This window comes from Furipterus horrens, unplaced genomic scaffold, assembly GCF_987537825.1.
Source record: "Furipterus horrens unplaced genomic scaffold, mFurHor1.1.pri manual_scaffold_1, whole genome shotgun sequence".
In the NCBI taxonomy this organism is placed as follows: domain Eukaryota; kingdom Metazoa; phylum Chordata; class Mammalia; order Chiroptera; family Furipteridae; genus Furipterus; species Furipterus horrens.
Genome location: NW_028327171.1, coordinates 32,171,895 through 32,198,038, shown reverse-complemented (window position 1 = coordinate 32,198,038; position 26,144 = coordinate 32,171,895). Strand labels below are relative to the sequence as shown.

Genomic DNA, 26,144 nt, shown 5'->3' with positions numbered 1-26,144 from the left:
TAGCTGGCCTCATGATTTGTTTTAAGCAATAGGATGTGGCAGAAGTGATGATGTGTGGCTTCTGAAGCTCAGCTTCTGACACTTCTATACGTTCCACTTTCACACTTTGGGGACACACCATCTTCATCTGTTGTCTTGAACCTGCTGTGCAATGAGAAAGCCCAAGCGAACTTTGTGGAAATGCTATATATGTGAAAGGCTAGGTTCCCTGGCTGAGAAGTCCAGTTAAGCCCATTTCCCAGATGAACTACTAACTGGAAGCAGCCACCAGTGACTCCAGGTAAGACCAGCAGGAGAGCCATCTCATCAACCCACAGGTTCAAAAGAAATAATGTCATTGTTTTAAGACACCAAGTATTGGAATGATTTGCTATACGACAATAGATAATCGAAAGATGTATCCTAACATAGAGCAATTAGAAAAAGAGCATTTATAAAGAGAAGATCTTTATTGATTCATTGGTTATCTTTTCTATGTTAATAACTTACACATGGCACAGGCTATTCCCTTGTAACCAGGAGGACAGTCACAGTTTCCACTTTCTTTGTTGCACTGACGTCCATTCTCACAGGGTCCACAGGAAAACTGGCACTCTGGTCCCCATAGGCCATCAGGGCAAGCTTGTTAAAAGAATGAGAGAGAGAGAGAGAGACAGAGAGACAGAGACAGAGACAGAGAGAGAGAGAGAGAGAGAGAGAGAGAGAAGAGCTAGGACTTGTAATAAATCAAGATGGCCCCAGATTTTTGCTGTTGCCTAAGCGAGTTGGAAAAGTGTTGCATGTTGTGTGTGTATGTGTGTGAGTGAGTGCATGTGTATACCACTGGGCTGCAAACAAACATTTCAGTAGCCTCCAAGGATTTATAGCACTTCCAAAAACATTCCCTGAAGAAATCAACATGATGCTGCGTCTTGTCACTTTGGAAACACAGATACAGAGGTTGGCTTTTCTTTTTCTTTTTTTTGCTGAAAATGTGGTTTTTCAGACAGTAACAATGGAAGCAATTTTGATATATATCTTTGGAAGCGGTTGCACAGAACAAAACCTGAAAATGAGATGTAATTTGTACAGGAAGCTTAGGATGTTCGGTGCTGGGGAAGTTGTCCCCAAATGGTTGCCTGAATCCTGTTGTCCTAGTCTTTACTTCTATTGAAAGCCAGAATAATCACTCCGGAGGTTTGTGATTTGTGTACTTTATAAGAGCATACAGATGTATAAAGTGGAGAAAGTGCTGCTTTGTTGAACGCCCTTTGAGCTGGAAAAGAGGCTGATGCTGCAGGGACCACTGAGGACTCAGTAAGGTTCTCAGCACATCCTATGGTGGAAACCGCTGGAATTAGACACCTGGTAGAAACCATTCTTTTCAAACAGGAAAAACAGTGAAACTGTTCTAAATATATCACAAATGTGGAAAGCTACATCAGACCAAGTTCGTCTCTGAAGTATCTGCTTTCCTGGGCAGAGTTTCACTGAATAACAGAATTATTCAATTTTTTGAGGTGTTTATGCCATTTCTGGCTATTATCTGTTGATCACTTACTCTGTGCACCCAATTTACATAAATTAGCTTGCATTTTCATAAAAATTACCATGTAACATAAGCAACTTTAGCTTCATTTGAAATAAGTGCCTTTCTCTTGGCCATACAGCTCATAAGGAGCAAAGTCAGAAATGAACTCAGATCCTCTGACTTCTGAAACTGGTGTTCTTGGGCACTACACCAAAATTATTCTGCAATACTAGCTATTCAGCACCTTTTGAGTCAATTAACCTGCTCTTAGAGACCCAAGAGAGTTCAAATTCAAGTACATTCAATGTAGAACTATAGTAACAAAAATCTGTCCTTATTATAGTGACACAAGGGTTGAATAAGCCTCCTTAGATCAACTCAAGGGGCTAGTTCAGGCCAGAGCCCTCTACATTCAGAGGTCTGTCTACAGCTGGGGTCCAAAACACCCCAGGCTACAAACTAATCAAAACAAAAACACTGGCTGGTTCTTTTTTATTTTTCTTCCTCTCTCTCCTTTTCACTATATCACAGATTCATGTAGAAACCACTCTTCTGCTCTTAAAAGTCACTGCTGATGGGCTAAATAAGTCCTGGTGCTGATTGTGGAGAGCACAGTTCATTAGTGCCATTGAAACAATTTGCAGTCTTTAATGAACTATTCATCGGCAATCTAGACACAGGTCTGGAGTCAAGATTTTTAAAGATAATATCTGGCTCTAGGAGCACTTGGGCCACTTCACTCTTGTGAAAAAGAGAAAGAAAAATAGGCCTAATTTTCATCGTGTACATGCCTTGGAGAGCTCTTTCTGCCTTGATTTCAGCTGCCAATCAGGGCAATCTCATTCACCCACTCCAGTCTGATTCATAATTTCATTCTGTGGTTAGACAAAAATATCAGAATTGGACAAAGTTATCTGATTGAAAAATAATATGTTTTCCAGAGATTATGGCGACCTCTCTATTTACTGATTTACATATACTTTCAACTCATTTTCCTTCACAGTGGGAACCGCGGAAGCATTTTCCAATATAGTATATTCAGCAGCTGCTTTAAGAAAATGTTACCAGAATAAATTAAATTTACCTAGATGTGTGTCTATGGTATTGTCTCTTCATGAATTGCCTTCCAGAGCATGACTTCTCTAGTAAATAGATGAACATGGGGCTGATTCTAGCCTTAAAAATCATTTGAAGCAGGAAGAGGTTTAGAGATTGGCATGGGACTCACTCTTATACCACTGAAAATACATTTGTATAATGTCAGGCTTCTATTTTCCCAAGTACATTTCCCCATTGCTTAGAAAGTCATGATCCAGCTCCCTAAACAGCCCTCACTTCATTAAATCTGGATGGACAGTGCTTCATACAGCCCCATTTCAATAACCATAGGATGACCGAGATGACCTAGAACCCTTCCTCCCTTTCAGTCAGCTCTGATAGGCACTGCAACTCACTGACGCTGATAATGCAAGGAGTAATGTGCAATATACAAGGGCCAAGAACAACTCCAAACCCAGGGCATCTGTGAGCTGACCCAATGGTATGATGGCTTCCTTTCAAACCCATCAAATCTCCTCCTGATTTTAAACAAGATTGCCCCTTGGATCACATTAAAGACAAAAAGTTCACTTGCTGTTAGTTATGATCATTTTATTTGTTATATGTTCAGCCTTGCTATATATAATTAGAGACCCAGAAAAACCCATAATTAACTTCTGGAGGGTAGGCCCCTTGTAGTACAGGCTTCCCCTGATAGGTCAGTGTTCTAGGAACCCATCTGCATCAGTGTACAAGCTGGCATTGTTGTGAGAGGCTGCATTCAGTTTTAGTGAACATTTTTTTAAGACTCTTTCAACATGTTTGCCTATTTCATGATGGGTGATTTAGAGTGTATCTGCCCACACCATATTGATCATTAAGCAGTTTTTAGTAAAAAATGGCATGACCCCTGTGCCCTACCCTCTCTATTCACCCAATCTTGCCCTGAGTAATTTTTTGTCTGTATGTGTGTGTTCCTGGATTAAAACAGTCTTCAAGTAAAACATTTTGCTGATGTGGAAGAGGTGAAATAAAATATGGCAGAGGCACTAAAAGACATCAACATCGATGAGTTCAAAAACTATTTTGAGACTTCTGGCCAAGATGGAGGTGTAGACAGACACACTGTATCTCCCTCCACAACTAGGAAGGAATACAACTACCTCAAAACTAGAAGCAACCAGAAGTTCCAGAAAATCAAACTACATTGAAGTCCAGGAAACAAAGATATAAAGAAGAAATACTCATCCAGACAAGTAGAAGGGGTGGAGCCGGGGCAGAGAGGATGCGGTGTGGTGGCAGCAGCAGTGGCAGCAGCAGCAGGCTGGCAGAAAGCACAGTTACACATTTTAAAAAGTCGGGAGGCACATCTGGGGAGTGTTCCCAGCTCCTCACCAGACCTCGCAGCTCACTGTCCGAGCACTGGGGAAAATCAAGCCTCATTGCTTCTGACTGTGCAAACCAGTGGGGGTTGGGGCAGAGGCAGAAACTGCCAGTCTCTCAGTAGAGTCCACTGCTTTAAAGGGTCCCCACAGTCCTAGAACATCCGCAGACCCACCCACTCTGGGATCGACAGCCAGGGCAGCAGCTAGAGGGGTGCCAGTCCCATATGGAAGTGGGAGAGGTGCCTGAAAAAGGGCAAGTGCTGGGCAGGTGGCATTGTTCCCTTTTGGACCCCTCCCACATACAGTGCCACAACGTGGTGAAACAGGTTGCCCTGCACTGATGAATCCTTAAGGCTCTGCCCCTTACAATTTAACAGGAGTGACAGCTCTATCTGGGACACAGAGGCAAACAAATACAGGAGCCTGTCAGAATGAGGAGACAGAGAAGTATGTCCCAAAAGGGGGAATGAATAGGTTCCGGTGGGAGGACTAAGCGACGAGGAGATAGTCAACCTAACAGAGGCAGATTTCAAAACACTGGTAATAAAGATGCTCACAGGCTTGACAGATATGCTTGAGTATGGCAAGAGCATAAGAGAAGAAGTGAAGGCTATGCTAAGTGAAACGAAGGAAAATCCACACAAAACCAGTGGTGAAGGGAAGGAAATTGGGGTTCAAATCAATGATTTGGAACATAAGGAAGAAAAAAAACAGTCAACCAGTGCAGAATGAGGAAAACTTCCCAAGTTTTGTGAAGGAGATGGACATACAGGTCCAGGAAGCACAGAGGGTCCCGGGCAAGCTGGACCCAGAGGGAACCACAGCAGGACGAATCATGATTGAGATACCAAAGGTGAAAGATAAAGATAGAGTCCTGGGGCCAGCGAGAGAGAGGTGGAGAGTTGCCTACAGGGGGGTGCCTATAGGACTATCAGCTGATTTCTCAGAGGACACTTTGCAGGCAGGAAGGGACTGGCAAGAAGTATTCAATGTGATGAAAGGCAACCTGCAACCAGGATTACTCTATCCAGCAAGGCTATCATTTGGAATGGAAGGGCAGATGAAGTGCTTCCCAGACAAGGTAAAACTAAAGGAGTTCATCACCACCAAGCCATTATTATATGAAATGTCAAAGGGACTTACTTAAGAAAAAGAAGGTCAAAACTATGAACACTAAAATGACAACAAACTCACAACTATCAACAACTGAATCTAAAAAATAAAAACAAAATCCAACTAGGCAAACCAGAATAGGAACAGAATCATAGGTATGGGGATCATTTGGAGGGTTATCAGTTGTGGTGGGGGGCGGGGGAGAAGTAGAAACGGGGATATGGTGCAAGAATTAAGAAGCATAATCGGTTGGTACAAAATAGACAGGGGGAAGTTAAGAATAATATAGGATAAGGCGAAGCCAAAGAACTTATATGCATGACCCATAGACATGAACTAAGGGGGGTGGGCTTGCTGGAGCAAAGGGGGATACTGGGCAGAGGGGAGCAAAGGGGAAAGAAATTGGAACTACTGTAACAGCATAATCAATAAAATATACTTAAAAAAAACTACTTTGAATAGTAGAAAAAGTCTTAATAGGTGTATTGCATCAAATAGGGAGTATTTTGAAGGTGACTGAAGTTTAAACATGTAAGAATAAATACACAATTTTTTATAAAAAATTTCTCAGTTTTTGGGTCCCCCCTCATATTATAGAGAACAAAATGTTATGATACTTTCCCCAGAATAAAATAATAACAAGTGCTTAATTCAGAATACATGATAACACGAGAGACATCTATAAAGAATAAAATTGAAGATTCACATTTGTGTATTCACTTAAGAACACACTTACTGAGCAAGTCTTATATGTCACGATTGTCCTAAGAGTTTGGGGATACTTTGGCAAACAAAAGGAACAACTATCCTTCTTCTGTGGGACTTAGGTTCTAACAGGAAGGTCAGGCAATAAATATTAGGCATAATAATAATTATAAGATATGGTATTTTAAAAGATAATAAGCACTTTGGGAAAATATTTTAAAATTTCAAAAAGATGTGCAAATTGCAATTTTAAGTAGGGCTGTACTGATAAGGTTCAGTGAAAAAGTGGCATTCGGACTTTCTGAATAAGTAAAAGAATCATGGAAATAGGTGGGGGAAGATTTCCATGAGTCCACAAGCAGAGATGCCATCACTAAAACCTTGAATACCTTGGTCTAAATTTTATATGCACCTATACACTTATATCTAGATATGCTACTTATAACTGGAATTATGATGTATATAGTTTTATTTTTATAGCTTTATAAAAATTATTTATATAATATTTAGAAACTTGAGCAAGAACCACACTGAAAACTATATTTACATTTTCTCAAATTTTTCTATGGTTAGAATCTTTGAAGTGTATTTGTTTGAGTGACGTAAAGAAAATTATTTTTTTAACTCTGAAAGGTAGGTAGCAGTACCTTTGGTTGATTCATCCATCTCAAAGAAATGATTAGCCAGCTTTAATCTTCTTAGGATAAGGTTCTCTGCAATGTGATCTTCCTTCTCTTCCTTGCTTGAGCTAGTAAGGGGGATAGCTGACAACAGAGGCTGAGATGACAAGGTTAAATCACTTTATTGCCTCCAGTTTCCTCACCTGCAAACAGGGGATTAATAAAGTTTACCCATCTCCTGATGACAGTGGTGGATTAAATAATTAATGATCAGATGGTGCTGAACAAAGGCTGAGCATTGTTATTAGAGGAGAAAATTTATCATCAGATTGTACCTTTCTGGCATCTGTTGCCTTGGTAACCAGATTTGCAGGTGCAATTGCCATTTTTGGCACTGCTTTCCAGGGTGTTGTCCTCCACACACTGACATTCTGAGGAGCAGCCAGCTCCACAGGCCCCGTTGGGACAGTCTGCAAGCAGATTGCAGTGAACCGTCACCTGAAAACCATGCTTTGGTTTTTTTCCCACATTTTCAGGGCACAGGCATGTAGTTCTGCAGGGCCTGATTATGAGGAAAGCAAGGGGATCATCCCAACTGCCAACACAACAACAAAAACAAAAACGGGAAACTAAATGTCTTTCAAATCAGGTCATTCATTTGCTTTTTGGCAACTGGATGTGAACAGTGAAGCCTGAACTACTTAAAAGGCTTTGGGGCTTCTGGGAGAGAAATTGCTTCTCAATGTGCTCCAATGATGCCTATAGTTAATATTGCCCAAGGATTGCGAAGGCCTGCCAAGGCCTGCCAGCCCCATACTCATCCTGCCGAGGCCTGGAGATGATGGACAAGCATTGATGGGAAGGCTCACCATTGTTTTCCTCCCCTTTCATTATATGGTAATCAGAAATAATTTTACATTTTGCAGATAACACAAAGCTTTCATCTTGAGGGCAGCATTATCTTGGCCATATCTTTGGCAAATGGTGCCTGCCTTTCCTTCACTATTTTCCCATGCTATTGAGTTTTATGGATGATAGTGAGCACAGGAATTATAATCTGAAAAAGTCCTACCTTTGCACTCAATAAAACCTACCCTTGGATCTCTCTTTGAGGAGTTACAGTAATTCAATTCCCTTTGCAAAGTATATACTCCTGACAATTTTTTCTCCCCCTTACAGATGTCCAAGGGACTTATCAAATACAAGATCCCTCAAGTGCCCTCCAGGCTCAAGGTAATTGTATTGTATGTTTATATAGGCTTTTCTAAGAAAGCTGCTTCTGGAAAACAAAATAAGCTACCTGATTTTCTGGTGAATAGAAATTAACATCTTCTAATATCTGCTATGATTAGCAGAGATAATTTAAAGTGGTGGTTACAATGCTGCCATGTAGGGTGATTCTTGTCCCTGCCAGAGATAGACAGAGTTACCCCTAAAGCACAGCAGAATTATTAACAGGGCTCCTTTTCACTATTGATATTATCTTATTTGCATGAATAATTATACCAATTCTTTTTCATCTTACCTATGGCTTCCAAGTTTTGAGTCCTTGCCCAGGCCACCTTCCCCAGGGTCTCTCAGAGAGGCTGTCTTCCTTGATGTGAGCCTCTCCTTGCTCACTCCAGAACACTCACTTCCCTGGGTTGATTTACATGCCCTTACTCTTTCTGGCTCAGCATGTAGAATAGAACGGTGGTTCAGGGGATGGCTCAGGCTTAATGGCATGCTTAAATGTTACAGTTGGGTATTTTAAGAACATATAACTGGAAGTATGCTTAGAGAAAAAAAGAATAAATGGGAGAAGTAGCTTCTTTTGTCAATCCAGTGTCTACTCAGCATTTATTTTACACTGAAATGTGTCTTCCCAAATTCCTATGTTGAAGTCTTCAGCCCAGTACCTCAGAATATAAACTTATTTATAAATTATGTCATTGCTGATGCAGTTAGTTAACATGAGGTCATACTAAAGTAGTAGCATGGGGCCTCTAATCTGACATGACTGATGTCTTTATGCATAGAGGCAGTTTGGACGCAGAAACAGTCATACAGGGAGAATGCCATGTGAAGTTGGAGTTACACTGTCACAAACCAACGAAGCCAGGAGTGAGGCCTGGGACTGACCTCTAGAACTGTCAGAGGGAGCATGGCCTGCTGACACCTGATCTCAAACATCTAGCCTCCAGAAGTTGGAGGCAGTAGATTTCCATTATTGAAGGCAATCAGTCTGTGGCACTTCATTATGAGAGCTCCAGAAAACTGATAAACAATCGCAAACTCAAGCTTTTCAGGGCCAGGCAAGTGGCATTATTAAACGAAGCCTCCAATCTAAGCCAAAAGAGTCTCAGAGATGTGCATATTTTCTCTAAAGATGGTCATATTCAAAATGCTAACTGCTATTAGCACCAGCACCATCTGCTCTTTAAATGTTTGACCAGATGAGTTATCATTTTAATGTTTTTATGCCAAAACATTTGGTATTGCCTTATATAATATTTAAAAGTTATTACTGAAAAAATAAGGTATTCATTGTTACCGGAGAGCAGCAATTTTCAACTAGTGTGCTGCAAGAATTTTTTATTTTTTTAGTTTTACTTTTGAGAGAGGTAAGAATGTTTAAAACATGCAATACCTGACTATTTAGTCAGGAGCACTGATCTCTTTTCCCTTAGAGAATGTCAAATAAAAAATTGACAGTAGCCAACAGAACAATAGCCATTAGGTGTGAATGCCCTGTATTGAACCGTAACATATAGGTCAAATAATAGACTTGCATCTTTTTGGTCATGTTGCATAATAATGTTGTGTCTCATTGGTTAATTCTTGGTAGCAGAAATCCTCATATAAAAGTATAGGCTCTTAATCTTTTAAAAAGTCACTTTGGAGCATAAAGAGTAGATAATTATATATTTTGTAAATCAATTAAAATTATACCTATTTTTTGTCACATTGGCAAAAAAATATATTTTTTTAGTGTACCACAGAATTTTAGTAATTAGTTTATGTGTGTCATGAGATAAAAAAGGTTGAAAATCACTGCCCTAGAGGAACAATAATAGAAATGATGATATTTTTGTTTCTAGGTAAGTTTTCTCCTGACATGTTCTCGGAGGTGTATGATGTTCTGGAACTCACCCTCTGTGCCTGCATTTTCCAAATGTATGCATGCCTTCTCCCCTTCTTACCCAAGCCAGACCTTTCCTCAGGACCCAGGTTCAGCCTTCCATGTCCTCTTCACTGGCTCACTTTTTGGAGTACGCACAATTTACTCTTCGTTTTCTAGGGGTATACCCTTCATAACACAGACAAAATCTACAGACATTCAACTAAAATACAATACAAAACTCTAAAAGGTCTCTTGTGAAGAAATGGGTCAGGGTGTTACTAAGTTTCACTCAGGAAGGATTTTCGGAGGAGGGCATGCAGCGCAGGCAGAGAAATAGGGTGGAGATTGTTTCAGGCTCACAGGTGCTTGCACGCGGCTTCAAGATGGGATGGTGGGCACCCAGCAATGTCACATTAGGAGAAATCCTGTGAGTTACTCAGGAGGCTAAAATACATATTGGTCATTGTGTTTTCTTGCATCTTTTGTAAAATATGATTGATGGTCAGAGTGCAAAATAAATAGCCTGATGTAGAAATTTTAGGGAATGGTATTTCTATGCACTAGAATTCAGAAATAATGGAGACTTTTTCTGGGCCTTTTGATATGCAACTCCCATAAAGTGTCAAGTCTCCCTAGAAATGAGCTATTAATAATCCTCTTTCAATAATTAAGGTAATCACTAATGAGAAAAAAATGTAAAGAATTCAGAACCATTTTTCTTTCATTCATCAAAATCTAGGTTCTCTAAAAGAAGTAGGCTAAATAAAGACTAGAAATTAAATCATCATATATATGACTATAAAAAATATATATTTTAGCCATGGCTGGGTATGGCTCAGTGGATTGAGTGCCAGCCTGCAGACCAAGAGGTTGCCTGTTCAGTTCCCGGTCAGGGCACATGCCTGGGTTGCAGGCCAGTTCCCTGGTTCTCTTCCTCTTTCCCTTCTCTCTAAAAATAAATAAATAAATAAATAAATAAATAAATAAATAACTAAATAAATAAATAAATTTAAAAAATCTTTAAAAAATACATATTTTGTGTAATATATTTCTAGTACTTTTCTGAGCCTCCTTTTTTCACAGAGAGAGCAAATGTAGTGCCTGTGACTTACTCAGATGACAAAACCTCCTATAGAGCCCTGGCTCACACACACAGGCACCATAACACCCTGCGGCAATGACCACTGCTGGCCCGGTTACATTTCCTTTTGCAGTTCTTCCCAAAGAGTTCTTTTGGGTATCCTGGAGGTGGAAGGACAAACAAAGCAAATAGTAACCCACATGCAAAACTTGTTACATGAAATAAAGAGCTTGCAAAAGGTGAGATGTTTCCAATGTCACTGGATCGAGGCTGGGGAGATCTTTTAAAAACCACAAACATGTTATATCCTCTACCTAAAATTCTGCAATGACTGGACATTGTTGTCAGATTAAAACTCCAAACTTAACAAGACTGTGAGCCTCTACACTGGCCAATCTCACACTGGCTGACCTCACATGGCACTAAGATCTCTCCGAAGGACTTTTGCTCCACCAGCTGAACTTCTTCTGGTTCCTTTGATGCACTGCATGCTTATCCACATCAGTCTGGCCATGCTCTTCCTTCACGCTCTCCCTGTTTCATGCCCCCTTATGTTGCAGGCTTTTGCTTAAGTGTCCCTCTCTAGAAGTTTCTGTGGCTCACACTGTCTTCTCCTTATGTTCTGATCACAAAGCACACGTTACTGTATCATAAACAAATATTATTCAGGGGGATGAATAATTGGGATGCCAGCAGGAGCCTTCCTGCACCTCTCAGAGAGTGAATTAAACTTGGTTTCCATCTTTCCACAGTTCTGTGATCTGTGAGAATCTAAGAAACTTCTCATGAGTCCTGGCAATCCCTAAAGACTTATGGCTTCATGGACTCTCTGCCTGCAGCTGCTGGGCCTGGACAAGTAGTTTCTTCTTTGGCTTTATCAGCCCATGTAGAAAACGTGGCCTCTTCACTGGTTTCCATGAAAAATCCATACACTGAACTCATTGGCATTTTGTGAGTTTTCATCCATCATTTCTTCCCTCTTTTTCTCCCTCCCTCTTCTCTTTTTCTTCTCTGATTGTCATCTCCTTTCCTCCTGGATTTGTCCAATGTGCTCCGTTTTCCTTCATTTTATTATGCAGAGCAAATAAATTCTCTCCAGCTCCTGTATCCAAACCTGTACGCACAAACTCAACTTTTTGCTCAGTGAAAGAAAAGCTTTTTTTTTTTTTTTTTCTTTTTTAATCAGGAATTATCCTGCTTAGATCACAGTTGGAGGTATAAGTATCACATTCTGTTCCACAAGTCATCAGTCAAAGCAATTATACGATTGTTTATGTATAAACACAGCCGTTTACGACTTCAGAAAAAGACTACCTTGAAAAATACAGACACAAATTTTACGTAGTTTATTTCCCATTAGGAATCTCAAGACCTTAACGAGCTGTCCCATGAGACCAGCACCAGACATTCCTATCATGTTCACATGTTTTCCCGTGCACACCCGGGGGGCACTGGAACCTCCCAATCAAAGGATCACAGGGGCCTCTGTTCTGGTAATCACAGATGCTTCCACACTCTTTCCCACCAGTGTCTGGGGAACGAGCTATGAAGAAAATGAAGAAGTTGAACAAAGAGTATATAACATACTGATTATGATACAAATGGAAAAAAAAGAAAAAACAAACCCATCTTGTCTTCCTTTTAGAATGGATACCAAGTAATTAAAGTCTCTGTAATTTGCAGACCCGGGAAGGGTCTCTAGCACGCTCCTAGTTTAAATGGCATAATCATTCCTAGGGGTTACTGATATAGCTACTTAAAATGATGACTGAGGTATTGCTAAGAGGGTTTACATACAAAATTTTACCTTGTTCCTTAAATTCTAACCCTCACATTTTCAAAGTGTAGGTATATATTCTATATAACTCTAACCAACCTTAATGAGAAACAAAGTGCAACTTCTACTTTGAAAGATGGAGAAAAATGTAGGAAAAAATGGCATGTATTTTTAACTAGGAATGAATACAACTTCTTGAAGGTCCCAAGGTATTTTGCATTGTCGAAGAATGATGAAGTCAAGCAAACAATTGTTTTGTTAATATTGGGGAAGTGTTTAGTATTCTAATAAAAATAATAAATTGGAGAAAACGTCTGTAGCTTCATTTTAATTTTGACTTGGTGTTTAGAAATACAGGTGTTTTTTTAATTATATATTATTGATTATATTGTTACAATAGTTCCAATTTTTTAAGAATTGTACCTGAAAAATAAAGCTGATGAACTTTAAATAGCTTGTACAGTATCTGGATTATAACAAGTCATCAAATCAACATTGGCAAACCAACACTATTATCTGTCACTCCCCAACAAAGCAGAATATGATATCACATAGTGCACAGATTTGCTAAATGCTTCATTGACATCAAACAGAGCAATTACCCTGGAGAAACAAATTTTAAAACAAACATTCCCCAAATCATAGCTGGATGATTTGGATAGAGGCATGAATCTTCCCCTCCATATATAAACCATTCATTTGTCATATGAAAATACTCCAATCTTCCCTTTCTATTGGATAGAGTCTCATAATAACAAATAGAAGTCATTATAAAATCTCTTCAAAAGAAATGAAATTCTGAAATGTGCTATTAAAATTAATTTGTGATAATTTTTAAATGATTTCATGATAATTACTTTGTAAATTCTTAAAACATCAAAGCAGATATTTTCATTCATAGACCTGTAAAGATATTAGGCTAGAAGATCTACTCAGTGGGAAAACTAACTTTCCAGATTTCTACAGAACTTTTTTTTTAAATTTCCCTTGTTGCATTTGAAGAGTTGGAACTATTAAAAATATGGGTAATAAATAATAGGTCACTTTCATTTACTGCAGTTTACAGGGGTACTTTAAAAATGTTCTCACTCTCCCTTTTTGTTAAAGAATCAGTGAATATTTTGTTTTTTATTCAGATTCTTCTGTTTTTATTTTTGTAAAATAAAGAAAGACAGAGGGAAAATGCAAAAATAAAATAAAAAAGAAAAGAAAAAAGATATAATCTTCTGCTTTCAGGAACAGACTTTCCTGGAAAACTAAAAACCCTCTAAGTTTTATAAAGCCAAAGAAGGGATCATCTTATCTTCATTTTATTAGCAAGCTCATTTTCACTATTTCTATATTAATCTTGTATCAGATATGCTATATTCTGTTGTATTTGAGATAGATTTTTAGTTTCATTTCTCATGATGCCATGTTAGAAATCAAGGGTTTGGAAGATACATATTTACCAACAAAACTTACCATATAAGGTAAATGTTTACTTTCTTTTAATAATGCAATAACATTTTTATGTTGTTGCAGGTTAATGTCAAGTTGCAGGTCAGTATAGCTGAGTGCTTCAATACCAAGTGTTATTCATTTGCTCGTTCATGCACTAGGTACCTCTGGTTTGTAGAAACATGAATCGGGCCTCACCAGTGATCTCTCAGTCTAGTCAGAGAAATGGAACAGGAGAGCTGGCTCTATCCAGTGGCGAGAGAGAGACTTTAAATCCACTGAAATCTAAATAGCTGTGGTTAGCTTAGGCCATCAGAAAAGCTTCATACAATAACGTGAAATAGACAAAGACGTCTGTTTAGCAGAAGGCACAAAAAATAAACAGTACAAAAACAAGAAATAGTGAGAGGTTTAGTTTGCTGGAAATGATAGGCTGGACAGAGCTGTGATTAAAATAAAAAGCCAAAAAGATTTAAAAGGGCCTAATTTTAGATGGTCTCCAGTGAGCAGATTAGGGCATATGCTTTACATATCAGGAAACGGGACACTCTTCACGTTTTCTGAGCAGAAGAGATATGAGCAGAAGGATGTTTGAGGAAGGTCCTCAACACTGTAACCAGTGATCTTGGTTAAACCAGCTCACCATGTTGTGACTCAAGTTGTGCATCTATTTCCCAATAGAAACAACATTTGTGCCCTTTCTTCCTATAAGGTAGAATTCAAATGAAAAAAATCTGCTCATATCATCTTCCAAGCTAATAACAAAGACTAAGAAAACCCTTCTCTTAAGAAAATTTAAGGTAAATTTACAAAGAGAAAGAGGAAATAAAGATAGTTAATATATTTTTATTTTTATTACTTGGCAGTGAGGACCTGCAAGTATACCTCCATTTAAAATATAAAGAAAACATTTATTAGAGGCATTATTTTAAACTCTTTTATATATTTTGAGAGGCATATAAAAACTTAAAAGTGTCATTGGCTGTACTAACATATTTTGAAAAGAAAAAGGCAGAAAAACAACACAAATAGAAAGTAGCAGCAGTCAAGCAATCCCATTAATTGCACTTTGTAGCACAAATCCTTTCTTTTTTTCTTTATTGGGAATAGCTTGCCTGGGCCTAATGATTTATTTAAATGGAGGGATTTTTATAGGCCTAGAATATTAGGATCCTTTATTAACTTTTGTGTTCCATGGATAAACAAGAAACAGTTCATCAAGTTTCCCAGGGAACACAAAATCTCTCCTTTTAATCACACGCTCAGTCTAAAACCTCAGTGCTTCCCAGGCTTGCTTTGTGCACAACAAATGAATTGATTTCTCACCCATATCAATTGCTTACCTTGTTAAAACATTTTAGGGAGAGCACACGTACAGGTGAACCCCCCAGTAGTTTACCAGCAGTAAAGGAGAACGTATTATCCTCTTACCAATTCTTCAGGGTATCACTTATTTTCATTACAAAGAATGCCATGCCAGCCAGCTGGGCAGGAGCACCCAATCTTCCCTTCTTGGCATCTGCCTCTGTGCATGCAATCCTTGCAGCTCAAGCTGCAAGCAGATCAGAATGGGTGAACTAAACAGACTGGATCATGGAGATGAAACACTTAATTTCACACACACACACACACACGATCCTTGAGCATATTTCCTATAGTCCCAGAAAAAGACAGCAAAAGATGTCTTCTAAAATATAGTTTATTTTACATTTTCCAATGATACTATCGAAATATAGTCTGTAAAAATATTTAGAATATTTAATGAAATAAAAAAATGAAAAGAAATTACATTGATTTCAAAACACAAAAATAATCAATGTTTCTGGCACTTGCTGCTTTTCTTCCTAGGCTTTTTTATGTCAAGTTTCTTTTTCCTGGGTAAGCTTTTTATTTTTTTAAATTGAGATTTAATATACATTCAGAGAAGTGCACAAATCTCAAGTATACACTTCATATTTTTTCCACAGTGTAAAAACCCCATTAAGTGCTGTTCAGATCAAGATCTAGCATATTGCCAGCACTCCCAAAACTCAAACGTGACTTAATGGTTCCTAATCACTAGCCTCGAAAACAGCACTATCCTGATTTCTATCACCATAATTGTTTTTCCTTTTTGAACTTTAAGTAAATAGAATTGTAAAGTATGTCCTCTTGCTATCATTCTTCTTTCATATAATGTTTGTGAGACTCACCCTTCTTGAGTACACTGGTCTTTTTAAGGCTGTATAGTATTCTGTGGTACACATATACCATAAAATGTTTTTTGATTCTATTCTTGAGGGAAATTACCTTAATCTGAATAAAGATGGAGAGACTTGATTTCAGTTGTTTTAAGAATTGTTGCATTTCAAGTTTTGTCTCTGTTTCTAATGGGGCCTCTCAGATGTCCCAGTTGAAAGTCTGCTGTGTTGAGCCAGCCCTCCCTGTGGCAGAGCCTGGGCTGCAGCCTCTTCCTCCCCATCACCACAATCTGCTGATAACTGTGCCTCACTCCCTGTCCTCTGAGCAGCTGCCTTTTGGATCTCCTGGCTTTTCTGCCTGCTCAGCCCACACATGAGGAAATGGCTCAAGGAGAAAAGCAGCAAAGATTGTCCATTCACCTGTCTGAGTCTCTCTTCTTTCCAGATCTTGGCCGCTCAAGTTCTGATTGCTGTGGTAGCCCTGAACTCTTTCCAGGCAGACTTTGAGTCACCAAAGTATCAGGAGTTTAATTAGGAAACATTAAAGCATTTCTACTTTTAGGCAGATGTCTTTATTGATATTATTATTATGATTCACGAGGCATAAAAATATTTCTGTCATTTTACTGAATGCACTCCAAAGTAATCTTCAAGCTCTGACACTGTTAAACTACAACACACAGAGAGAGAACAAAGAGAGCAGCTCTGCTTGACAAAAGAAAGGAAAAGAAGCAGCAGACTGGCTGCAAACTGTTCCTTTTGAAAGAGGGCATGCTAATTTCCTTTGATCAGAAGTGACATGATGCTTTAGCTCTGCTGCGAGGATATATGCATATAAGAAAAACTGCTCACAATTTTAAGATCGTTTCTCCATCCACTTGAACATCCTAAACAATTTGTTCTCTGAATTTTAAAATATAGGCTGGATCTAGATGTTAAGACTATTTAAAGTAAAATTGTAACTATATAAAAGTGACTGCTAATGGAGTTTAAATAGTCAGAACTAAAAGGTCCCAATCCTCCTCCCCATTATGTTAATTTAAAGATCTCGTTCAGCTCCACTTCACTGTATTATACTTTAATAGCCACCACCACCATGCACCCCCACCTGCCTCTACACATACCTACATTGCAATCTCTTATTTTGCAAAGGAAACAAAGATAAAAGATGATGGATTTGCTAGGAAGCTCTGAAGAAGTGATTTTGGCCCCGTTTTTCTTGCTAACACCATGTTAAAACATTTGGTGGCCTTAAATATGAATAATGAGATTGTCTATAGAAGAATTTATGTGCATTCCCTAACAATAAAGAAAAGTGGTGACTACAATGAGAAAAACTTTTACTCACCAACTTCGGGCAAAGCAGCCAGTTCTCCTCCAATATCTTTTCTGTCTTCCTCATCTTCTTCATCTTGGTGGGTGGGAGGCAGAGAGGCAGTAACATAATGAAGCAGTTGTGGTGGGCTCTTGAATAAGGCCTGCAAACCTCACAACTTCTAATTCCTCTTCTTCTTCCTCTACATCATCATCATCTAAAGCTAAGACCACACCAGAAAGTATGTGGATTCAACATGCTGTTTAAAAGATGGAAAACCTAAGCAAGGGTGGATGAGAGAAATAAGAGTTTGAACTTTACAGACAAGGCAGGGGGCCACTGAGAGGTAGAACTCTTTGAGGTCATTTCAAAAAGTCTGTTGTAAATGAAGGTGAGAAGCAGCCAGCACAAAGCTGAAACTGCAGCAGAGAGAACAAAAGGAAAATATCTCGGTCTGTAAAGAGAGAAAGGTGAGGACAGGTTGAGTTAAGGAATATGTGGTCTCTGTAGCTCCTGAAGAACGAAATGAGGGTGGAAATAGTTTAGAAGAGACAATAAAATTCTTCACAGTGACTTACGAATGCAAGTGTTTCCCTCACTGCCAAGTTTGCAGCCTTCCTTCCTCACAAGTACAGTGGTATATTCCTACAGAATTAATACGTACTTGGCCACAGACTGTGTTGATATCCAGACACTCATTCACATCTAGGAACATTTAAACAATGCCTGCTTTTAGGCACTTGGAGATAAAATAGGCATTATGAACTTATATGCATATTTGTGTTCCTCTTGCCAACCTTTAGTAATCAATGACAAGTATTGCCACACAGAAAGCATAGCCCTGGATGCTTTCTCAATATTTATCCTGTAAATTGTTTTTCTTTCCCTTATTTCCAAGTTTACTATAGCTCATCTACATAGCCAACTTCTTTCTGAGACCCTGTTCATTAGGTTTTGATGAAGAATTTAAAACTTAAAATAAATGCAATGGTCTCAGGCTGTGCACCATTTTGCATAATATTCTTTCATTCTTGAATTATTCAGTATTTGTGATGAAGCATTTATTCCATGCATAATTCTGTACAAGGTTTGTGGAAAATTTTAGAGGTGGAAGAACCCTAAGCCTTGCTCTCCTGTTACCTAGACTTTGCCCAGGGTGTTCACAGTAGTCAAAGTTTGCTAATGAAGCTGGGTTCCTGAGCTTTGCCTCAGACTGTGATACCTTTTTCATTAGGGTGGGTGTACCCAAGTATGTATATTCACACCATACAATCATCTTTTGGCTCGCTCTGCTTAAGAGCAGATGGTTAATGAAATTCAAATTTTGGGGGCCCTGTTAATTGGATGGAATATGGTAAATGATAATATACTGTGTTTAGAATATATAGATATAATAATTGTGTGTTATTTATACTGCAAGGCTGAGGAGTTTAGCATCTATATAAAGAAATACACCTATCATCCACTACATGATTTAAGAATTTGTTTCTTTAAGCAGAGAAACATTATTTTTTCCTGAGGCATAAAATTCTTAAATACGTTGTTACTAAAAAAGATAACAATCAATCATCTTATGTTCCCTTTGATTTAGAGAAAAATGTGATTCAAAATAAAGGTAATAATGATCATAAAATAAACACTTAAAGATGTCATATTTTAAAAATAAACTTTAAAAAATAAATGATAGCAAAGGCTTAAATGAACTGTTCTTAATGTAATGGTAAAAAAAAATGAATTAACTCTACTTATTACATTCAAACTCTCCTATGAAAAACAAATACACAATCTAGAAATCACCTGAAAGGTAAGTGAACCAATTTCAACAAATAATATAGAAAATTGTACAATGACATCTTCAACTTTGCATTAGCTCAATTAATATCAGATATATAAAAGATTTTGATACAGATTTGGACTGTGGCAATGAACTGGCAATCCTTTTGCTACTGTCCTCTAATTAAAGTGACTTTCAGCATCAACTTTCTAATTCCAGTCAAGCTTGTCATGATTCATATGCCAGTGTTCTGTAACCTGCCGGAATCTCTCACTTGTCCATATATAATATTAAATTAGGTGAAAGGGATTATGGGTCAATAAATATTACAATAATAATAGTTACCTTTAGTTCAGTGATTTCTCTTTGTCAGTCACTGTACTAGACACTTCACATTTACTAGTTTTCTTAACTCACCCACTAATCTCATTATTGTCTTTACTTGACTGGTGAGGATCTGAGGCGCTCAGAGCAGTTAGATTTGCCCAAGTTTGTACAATGTAAGTGGTAGAAAGACACAGGAATCCAATTCTCTTTAGGGTCAAAGTCTTGCCTTTCCCACCCCAACCTCTTTCCTCACATGTTCCTCCTTCTCCAAGAGCCCCGACACATCAGTGATTTCCGGTGGGATCCGAGGTTCTTACCATCACATTCACGGCCATCAGAGCTGATCCAAAAGCTCTCCTGACATCAGTATTCACAGCACCCGAGATAGTTGATGCAAAGCTGGGCACAGCAACCTCCTCTACTCTCACATTCATCAAGGTCTGGGGGGTAAAGGACACTTCTGTTGTTTAAAGGACAGGAATTCGATTGGCTTGTAGAAGTGCTGATCATTTTCTATTTCTCAGGCCACATAGTACAGACATCAAAGCAACTGTGGCACAAAAAGAATGAGGCCCACATTCGGGTTTTTGTTTCTTGTGTGCTTCTCCTATGCCTGTTATTTTTTGTAAGTCTGTAAGTAATCTCCAAATGCATTTATAAGCACAGAAAAATAGATCTCTGTTATTTTTCCAGGTTAAACAGCAATTTGACTAAATAAACAGAGAATTTGAAGAATTAAAAAAAAAACCAAAAAACAGCTGAAAAGAAGAGCCAGAATATTCCACTTAGTGAACATTTGATAGCTGCAAAGAGGAGGCAGCCTTAGACTCTCTAATGTGTTCCTTCTAGAACTTCGGATGAAAGAACATTTGCAAGCAAAAGGAATTCACACACATGGGAAAGGAAGTGGCAACTGCAATTCGGAGAGAGAACAGTCTTAAAATATTATGGTTTAAATTACAGAATATTCCAGAGCATTTGCTTGGACTTTGCGATGATGCTTTGACTGGGATGACTGGGGTCAGGGTGCTTTTATTCCCATAGGTGACACCATTACTCTGGCATGTCCTATCAGATTAACAGCTTTTTAAGTGATATTCTTTAAGTCTCCGTCAGCACTATTATTCCAGAGTTCTACAATCCTGAATGTTTCTTCTGCAGACATGATTGCCCTGAGGAAAACAAAAACGTACCAGAAGATGTCAAATTGAAACCCTTTAGCCAAAGAATGATCTATTTGGCTTGGGCTTTGAGATGATCATTTCCAACATAACTGGCTAAAAAGTATCAGCTGACTCTTCACCCACTGCTTCCCTTAGGCTAGACACCTGGGAATTGTGTGGTCAGGGTTTCTGGCTTATAAGCCCTTGATTCCCTTAAACCCCCTGTGTTTGCTGAGCTGTTAAGTTGGGTGGTCTGTCATTGCTGAGTTTACAAAGTCCCATTGCTCTATAACTACAGGAGCAGTCACTGATATAAAAGGTTACTGTCCCAATTAACCTTGGAAAGGGTACCAATGTTAAGGAAATGCAGACAAGAGAAAGGAAGGAAAGAAAATGTAGTCAATCGTCTGAGGTGAGGGGTCACCATAAAATATCTAACTGAAAGTCTTTTAGACACAAAACATTCTTTCTTTTGCAAAATGTCACAAGCAGCATTACAAAATTCTAGGTGATATTTTTTCCTCTCTTATATTAAACCATCCTTTGTCCTTTGGATGAAATAGCATGGATACAGAGGATAAATTACTTCTAAAAATTCAGTTTTAAGTAAACTAAAACATTATCTTTTATGTTTTTTTAAATAAATTTTAAAGTATTCTCAAATAGTAGCATGGCCTCCAAACACATATATATCTCAAGATTCCTTGTTCTGAGCTACTAGGAGCACAACTGTATCACAATCAGAAAATGAGTTTTATCATTTTGCGATACATTTGGGATTCTTCTTCTATTATCATTCCTATGGGGTGATTTCTGGCTAGTTTCATGTATACCATCCTCAGTGTGGAACTCACCTGAAACCTCATTCTTCTTACATCCCACGCCTTCCTTAAAATGCCATGTGCTTTCCACCCCTACATCACAGGTTTCCTAAATTTCTTGACTTCTTTTCAGCCTTATTTGGTAAGATCTTTGCTTGCTTATTTATTTCTTTTAATTTTTGTTTGCTCTGATAATAGTATTTTTTCATACATTTGCCAATATGCCACATATTGCAACATTGCAGAGAAATTAACCTATTTGAGAAAATTTAGCCTTAATAAAAAAATAGAGCTTCAACTGTAGCCAGGCAAAACAATTAAAAGAGTTTATCTCTAACTTCAGAAAAGCATCAAAATTAAACTGTGAAAAAAAAATGATCTTCTGAATAATTGCCCATACACCGATGTTGAATAAACTCAAAAGATTAGAAAAAATTTTGTTGTAATAACTGACACTTGTTAAGTGTAGTAAGCTTACTGCTGGTCGGAAACTTGCATTTTGTGTAGCTGTCTTTCAAATTGTGTTAGCACATCTCTAGGTTTTAACTTTAAAGAATTTTTGCATTTGGGCAAAATAGATCGACAATTTTCAGACTAAATGACTTATTTTCACATTCATTTGTATGTTTTCAAATATATAAAGCTGATCCTAAAATAAGCTAAAAATAAAATTCTTTAATTTCCTTCATGCATGAATGTTTTTACAAATTATCTATAGCCTTAATCTGTTCTCAGACAAATAAGCAAAGTATGTATATGTACACTCCAAACAAATCATTGCCTTACTAGAGTGAATATTTGGTATTTAGGAATGAGTGCTATTTACTCTTGGAAAATGAAATAAACTTGAACCAGAAACAATATACTGTCATGATGACTGCTGAAATCTCATAAATATGTAATTTTCTATATTTTTAACCTTGTCATATATTATTTTTTCTAGTTATAAATAAGAATTCTACTGAATTGTACTTTTCAAATAATAAGGAAAGATACCAAATTGAACTTTGCAAACAAAGGTTTAGTGAAAAGACGGGTAGAAAGGGAGGAAGGAGGGAAAGAAGAAACCCCTATATTTTTTCCAGGTACAACTATTAGCAAGGTAGAAAAATACAAGCATATTGTTCATTAAATAAGAAGCACCAAGGAAAGTGACAAGTTTCGTTAAGTTAACCACGTGGACTCAGAAAAATGCAGGAGGCGATATTGGGTCAAGAAATACAAGTAATGGCATTGTTTCAGTTAAGTAACACATGGGAACAATTTTTTAAAACAATTCCTGTTGAGGTCTATTTTACAGCTGTTTTATACTTAAATAGGCATGCTGATTTCAAAACTGCAGTTAGTTTTCTTCTATCACGTCAAGTTTTTTCTGTACAGCTAATCTTAATGCTACCACTCTAGGCTGGATTGAGCCTGGATCGAGGGTAGCACTAGTGCTCTCCTATTGGCTGAGAGCATACCTCCCTCAAGTGGGGAGGGGTGGGGGATGACCTTGGAGACCAGTGGCAGGTTCATACTTGTCTAGGCTATTCAGTTACACATGAGACAGTGTGGTGAGAGGTAGTGAGCTGCTCTGTATAGTGAATGGTATTCTGAAGTGTAGTCCAAGTTCTTGTCTGTATATAAGGACTTAGCAAAATTTATTTTTTTATTTACATACATACTTATTCCCTTTCCTTCAGATCATGTCTGCCTCTGCTATTTCTTGTCATAAGTGCCTAAACAACCCTGATTTGTTTTGTTATATATGTGGCAGTTTTACCATTCCCAAAAAACAAACATCAGCGCATTTGTCAGGTAAGCATATTTTGCATATTTTAAAGTAAAACTTGGTGGTCAAGATAAGTCTGGGGCCCTTCAAAGGTGTGCAAGCAGTGTGTCAAAAGTTTACAGATGTTGACGAAGGGAACACGTGATAAATTGCCATTTGGTATACCTATGGTTTGGTGAGAGCCCAGAGATCATTCAAGTGACTGTTACTTTTATATAATGAAAATGTCAGGATATAACAAGAAAAATAAAAGTAAAGTGGAGTGTCCTAGTCTACCATCAGCTATACACCCAGTGCCTCATTCAGCTGAAATCCCAGTGCCAGTTTTCACTGAACTACCCTCTTTTGAAAACAGGAGTATGGTGAAGAACTAAGTGACAGCAATGACGAAGATTTTGAAATTGAAGATAACTCAGTTTGTAAGGGATTTGATCAGCATGAGTTGAATGATTTGGCACAAGATTTGGGACTATCCAAAAAGGTTTCAGAACTCCTAGCATCAAGACTGCAAGAGAAAAACGTACTTGAAAAAGGAGCGAAGGCATCCTACTTTTGATCAAGAGAAAGTGCATTTCTGAAGTACTTTTGAAGTGACAGTAGCTTTGTGTATTGCCTTAACACATATGATTTAATGGAGGAATTGAGAATTCCAATCTATAACGCAACTGAATGGCAGCTATTCATTGATAGCTCAAAGTGAAGCTTGAAGTGTGTCTTCCTCCACAATGGCAATTTATTTGGTGCAGTCCCAATTGGCCATTTAGTTTGTTTTCGTGAAGAATATTAAGACATAAAGAGAGTCATGGATCTGTTGCAATATCACAAGCACAATTGGATCATCTGTGTTTACTTTAAAATGGTCTGCTTCCTTCTTGGTCAGCAACGTGGATACACCAAGTATCCCTGTTTTCTGTGTATGTGGGACAGCAGAGCTCGTGAGAAGCATTGGGTGGAGTCAAACTGGCCTCCAAGATCTGACCTCAAACCTGGTGATCCAAACATTCTACATGAGCCACTTGTAGACAGAAAGAACATTCTATTCCTACCTCTGCACATAAAACTGGGTCTCATGAAGCAATTTGTTAAAACTTTGCCAACTGAAAGAGACTGTTTCAAGTATCTCATTTTGGCATTTCCTAGCCTGTCATTTAAAAAGATAAAATACCTTAATATGTATGTTTGGTAGCAGAACTTTACTACTTGTACACAATCTGACTTACAGTAACAATATATAGCCTTTATGTGACTAAAATAACTCTAAATAAACAGTATACTCAGTTATTTTTTTCTTTATTTTCCTTTGAATATACATTTTGTATGATTTTTGGGACAAAGGGAGGGTATCTTGTACCTTAAAAAGTTGACATGATAGAGAAAAACTGTGGTCATTTTGGGATTCAGATGCCAAACATTAGTCAAAAACAAGTGTCAGATCTAACTCAACAAAAATTGTGTTCTCCAGGGTCGAAACCAGAATACTTCAAAATCCATTGGAGTTCACTCTGTCACATAATAAAAAAAAAAACCCAAAACCCAATACTTAGACCTCCGAGATTCATCTCTTCTTTTATAATACTCCAGTGTGTCTCTAACCATACTGAGTAGAATAAAACGATCAAAGACTTTTTTAGTACTCATAATTTTTAAGAAATTTGATACAAAGTATCAAACAAGAAAAAATATATGATACTTAATTCCTGAATGTTGGCAAATTGCTTTATAGGGGCTTGTAGGTACTCTCGATCCAGATCACATAATGATATAGTTTTCTACTCACTACGTATCCCTATTTTTGGTTGATATTCCCTTTTCTCAGGAGCTTTAGATTCAACATTTCATTATGAAGCAAGGCTGGAGTGGAATTTAATTTTCTCATTGTCACAAATGATAAAAGTTCTAATAATATGTTGGAAAAATTATCTATTCAAAATGAGTTTGAGCTGGGATTTCCAAAAAATGATGTCTTTTAAGGTTTTCTTTTGGAATGTAGCTTTCTGCCTTACCAAAATTGAACATGCATTCAAATCATCACGAAGTTGAAAATGAATGCATAAGATTTAGTTTCTGCTTGAAGTAGAGACATAGAGTACATGGTAGCATGTGGTGTTTGAGTGTCAAATTACATCAAGGGGTTAGATAGGTCTTGGAATATTTTCCAGATATAAAACTAAGTCCATATATTTTATTAAAGTGTTTTTAAAGCTCCTTTAACTTCAAAGCAAATATCCAAAGATAATGGTGTCTTTTGTCAAATAATGTTTCTTTTACATTTATCCAGTAACCAGAGACACTGTTCAATTTATTTCACCATGCAGCAATAAGTATTAGAGAAGAAAGGGCTAAATGAATCCAGGACCACTCTGAAGGAAGATGGCATTTACCATATATTACCTATGCATGTTTTCTCATCTGAATCAAGCTGGTATCCATGGTTACAGGAACAATGGGGCCCACCAAGTGCATGTTCACAGTGATGAGAACAACCACCATTGTTCTTTTCACAGCTATTGACTATTTCCAATTCAATCCCTTTCCAAACAAGTAGAAGAGGGTTATTAGCATAACAGAAACCTGAATATATGTCAACAATAGGTACACTCTATTGGGATAGTGATGACAAATTTTATTGGAAATTTATCAACACTCCACACATATAAAAGTAAATGTCTGAGGGCTTTTAAGCATTGCAAATGTCTATATGATATCAAAATACTAATAAACCTATAAATAATGTTAAATTGACAAAGTAATGCATAAAGGTAAATAGTCCACCAGTGGTTATTAAATACTTATCTTAAAGGACATTTACCTCTGGGAATTTTCAATATTTTCAGGATGTAAAAAAATACATGTAATCAGAAAGCAAATAGGTTGTTTGCCAGCTGACATTTCTGTTCTCAAGCGAATGGTATGTTATTACCTGTACTTTTTAAAGGCTAAGAGTACATAAAAATACTTTTAAAAATAGCCTTGGAACAAGAGTATGAACATAAAACCAATGAATTAGCTGATCATATT

General features: G+C 37.6%; 1 pseudogene; it reads right to left on the bottom strand.

Annotated features, from left to right (window-relative positions):
• The window catches only part of LOC150020843 (uncharacterized), a 557,669-nt pseudogene that overhangs the window by 83,599 nt on the left and 447,926 nt on the right, over window positions 1-26,144 (bottom strand).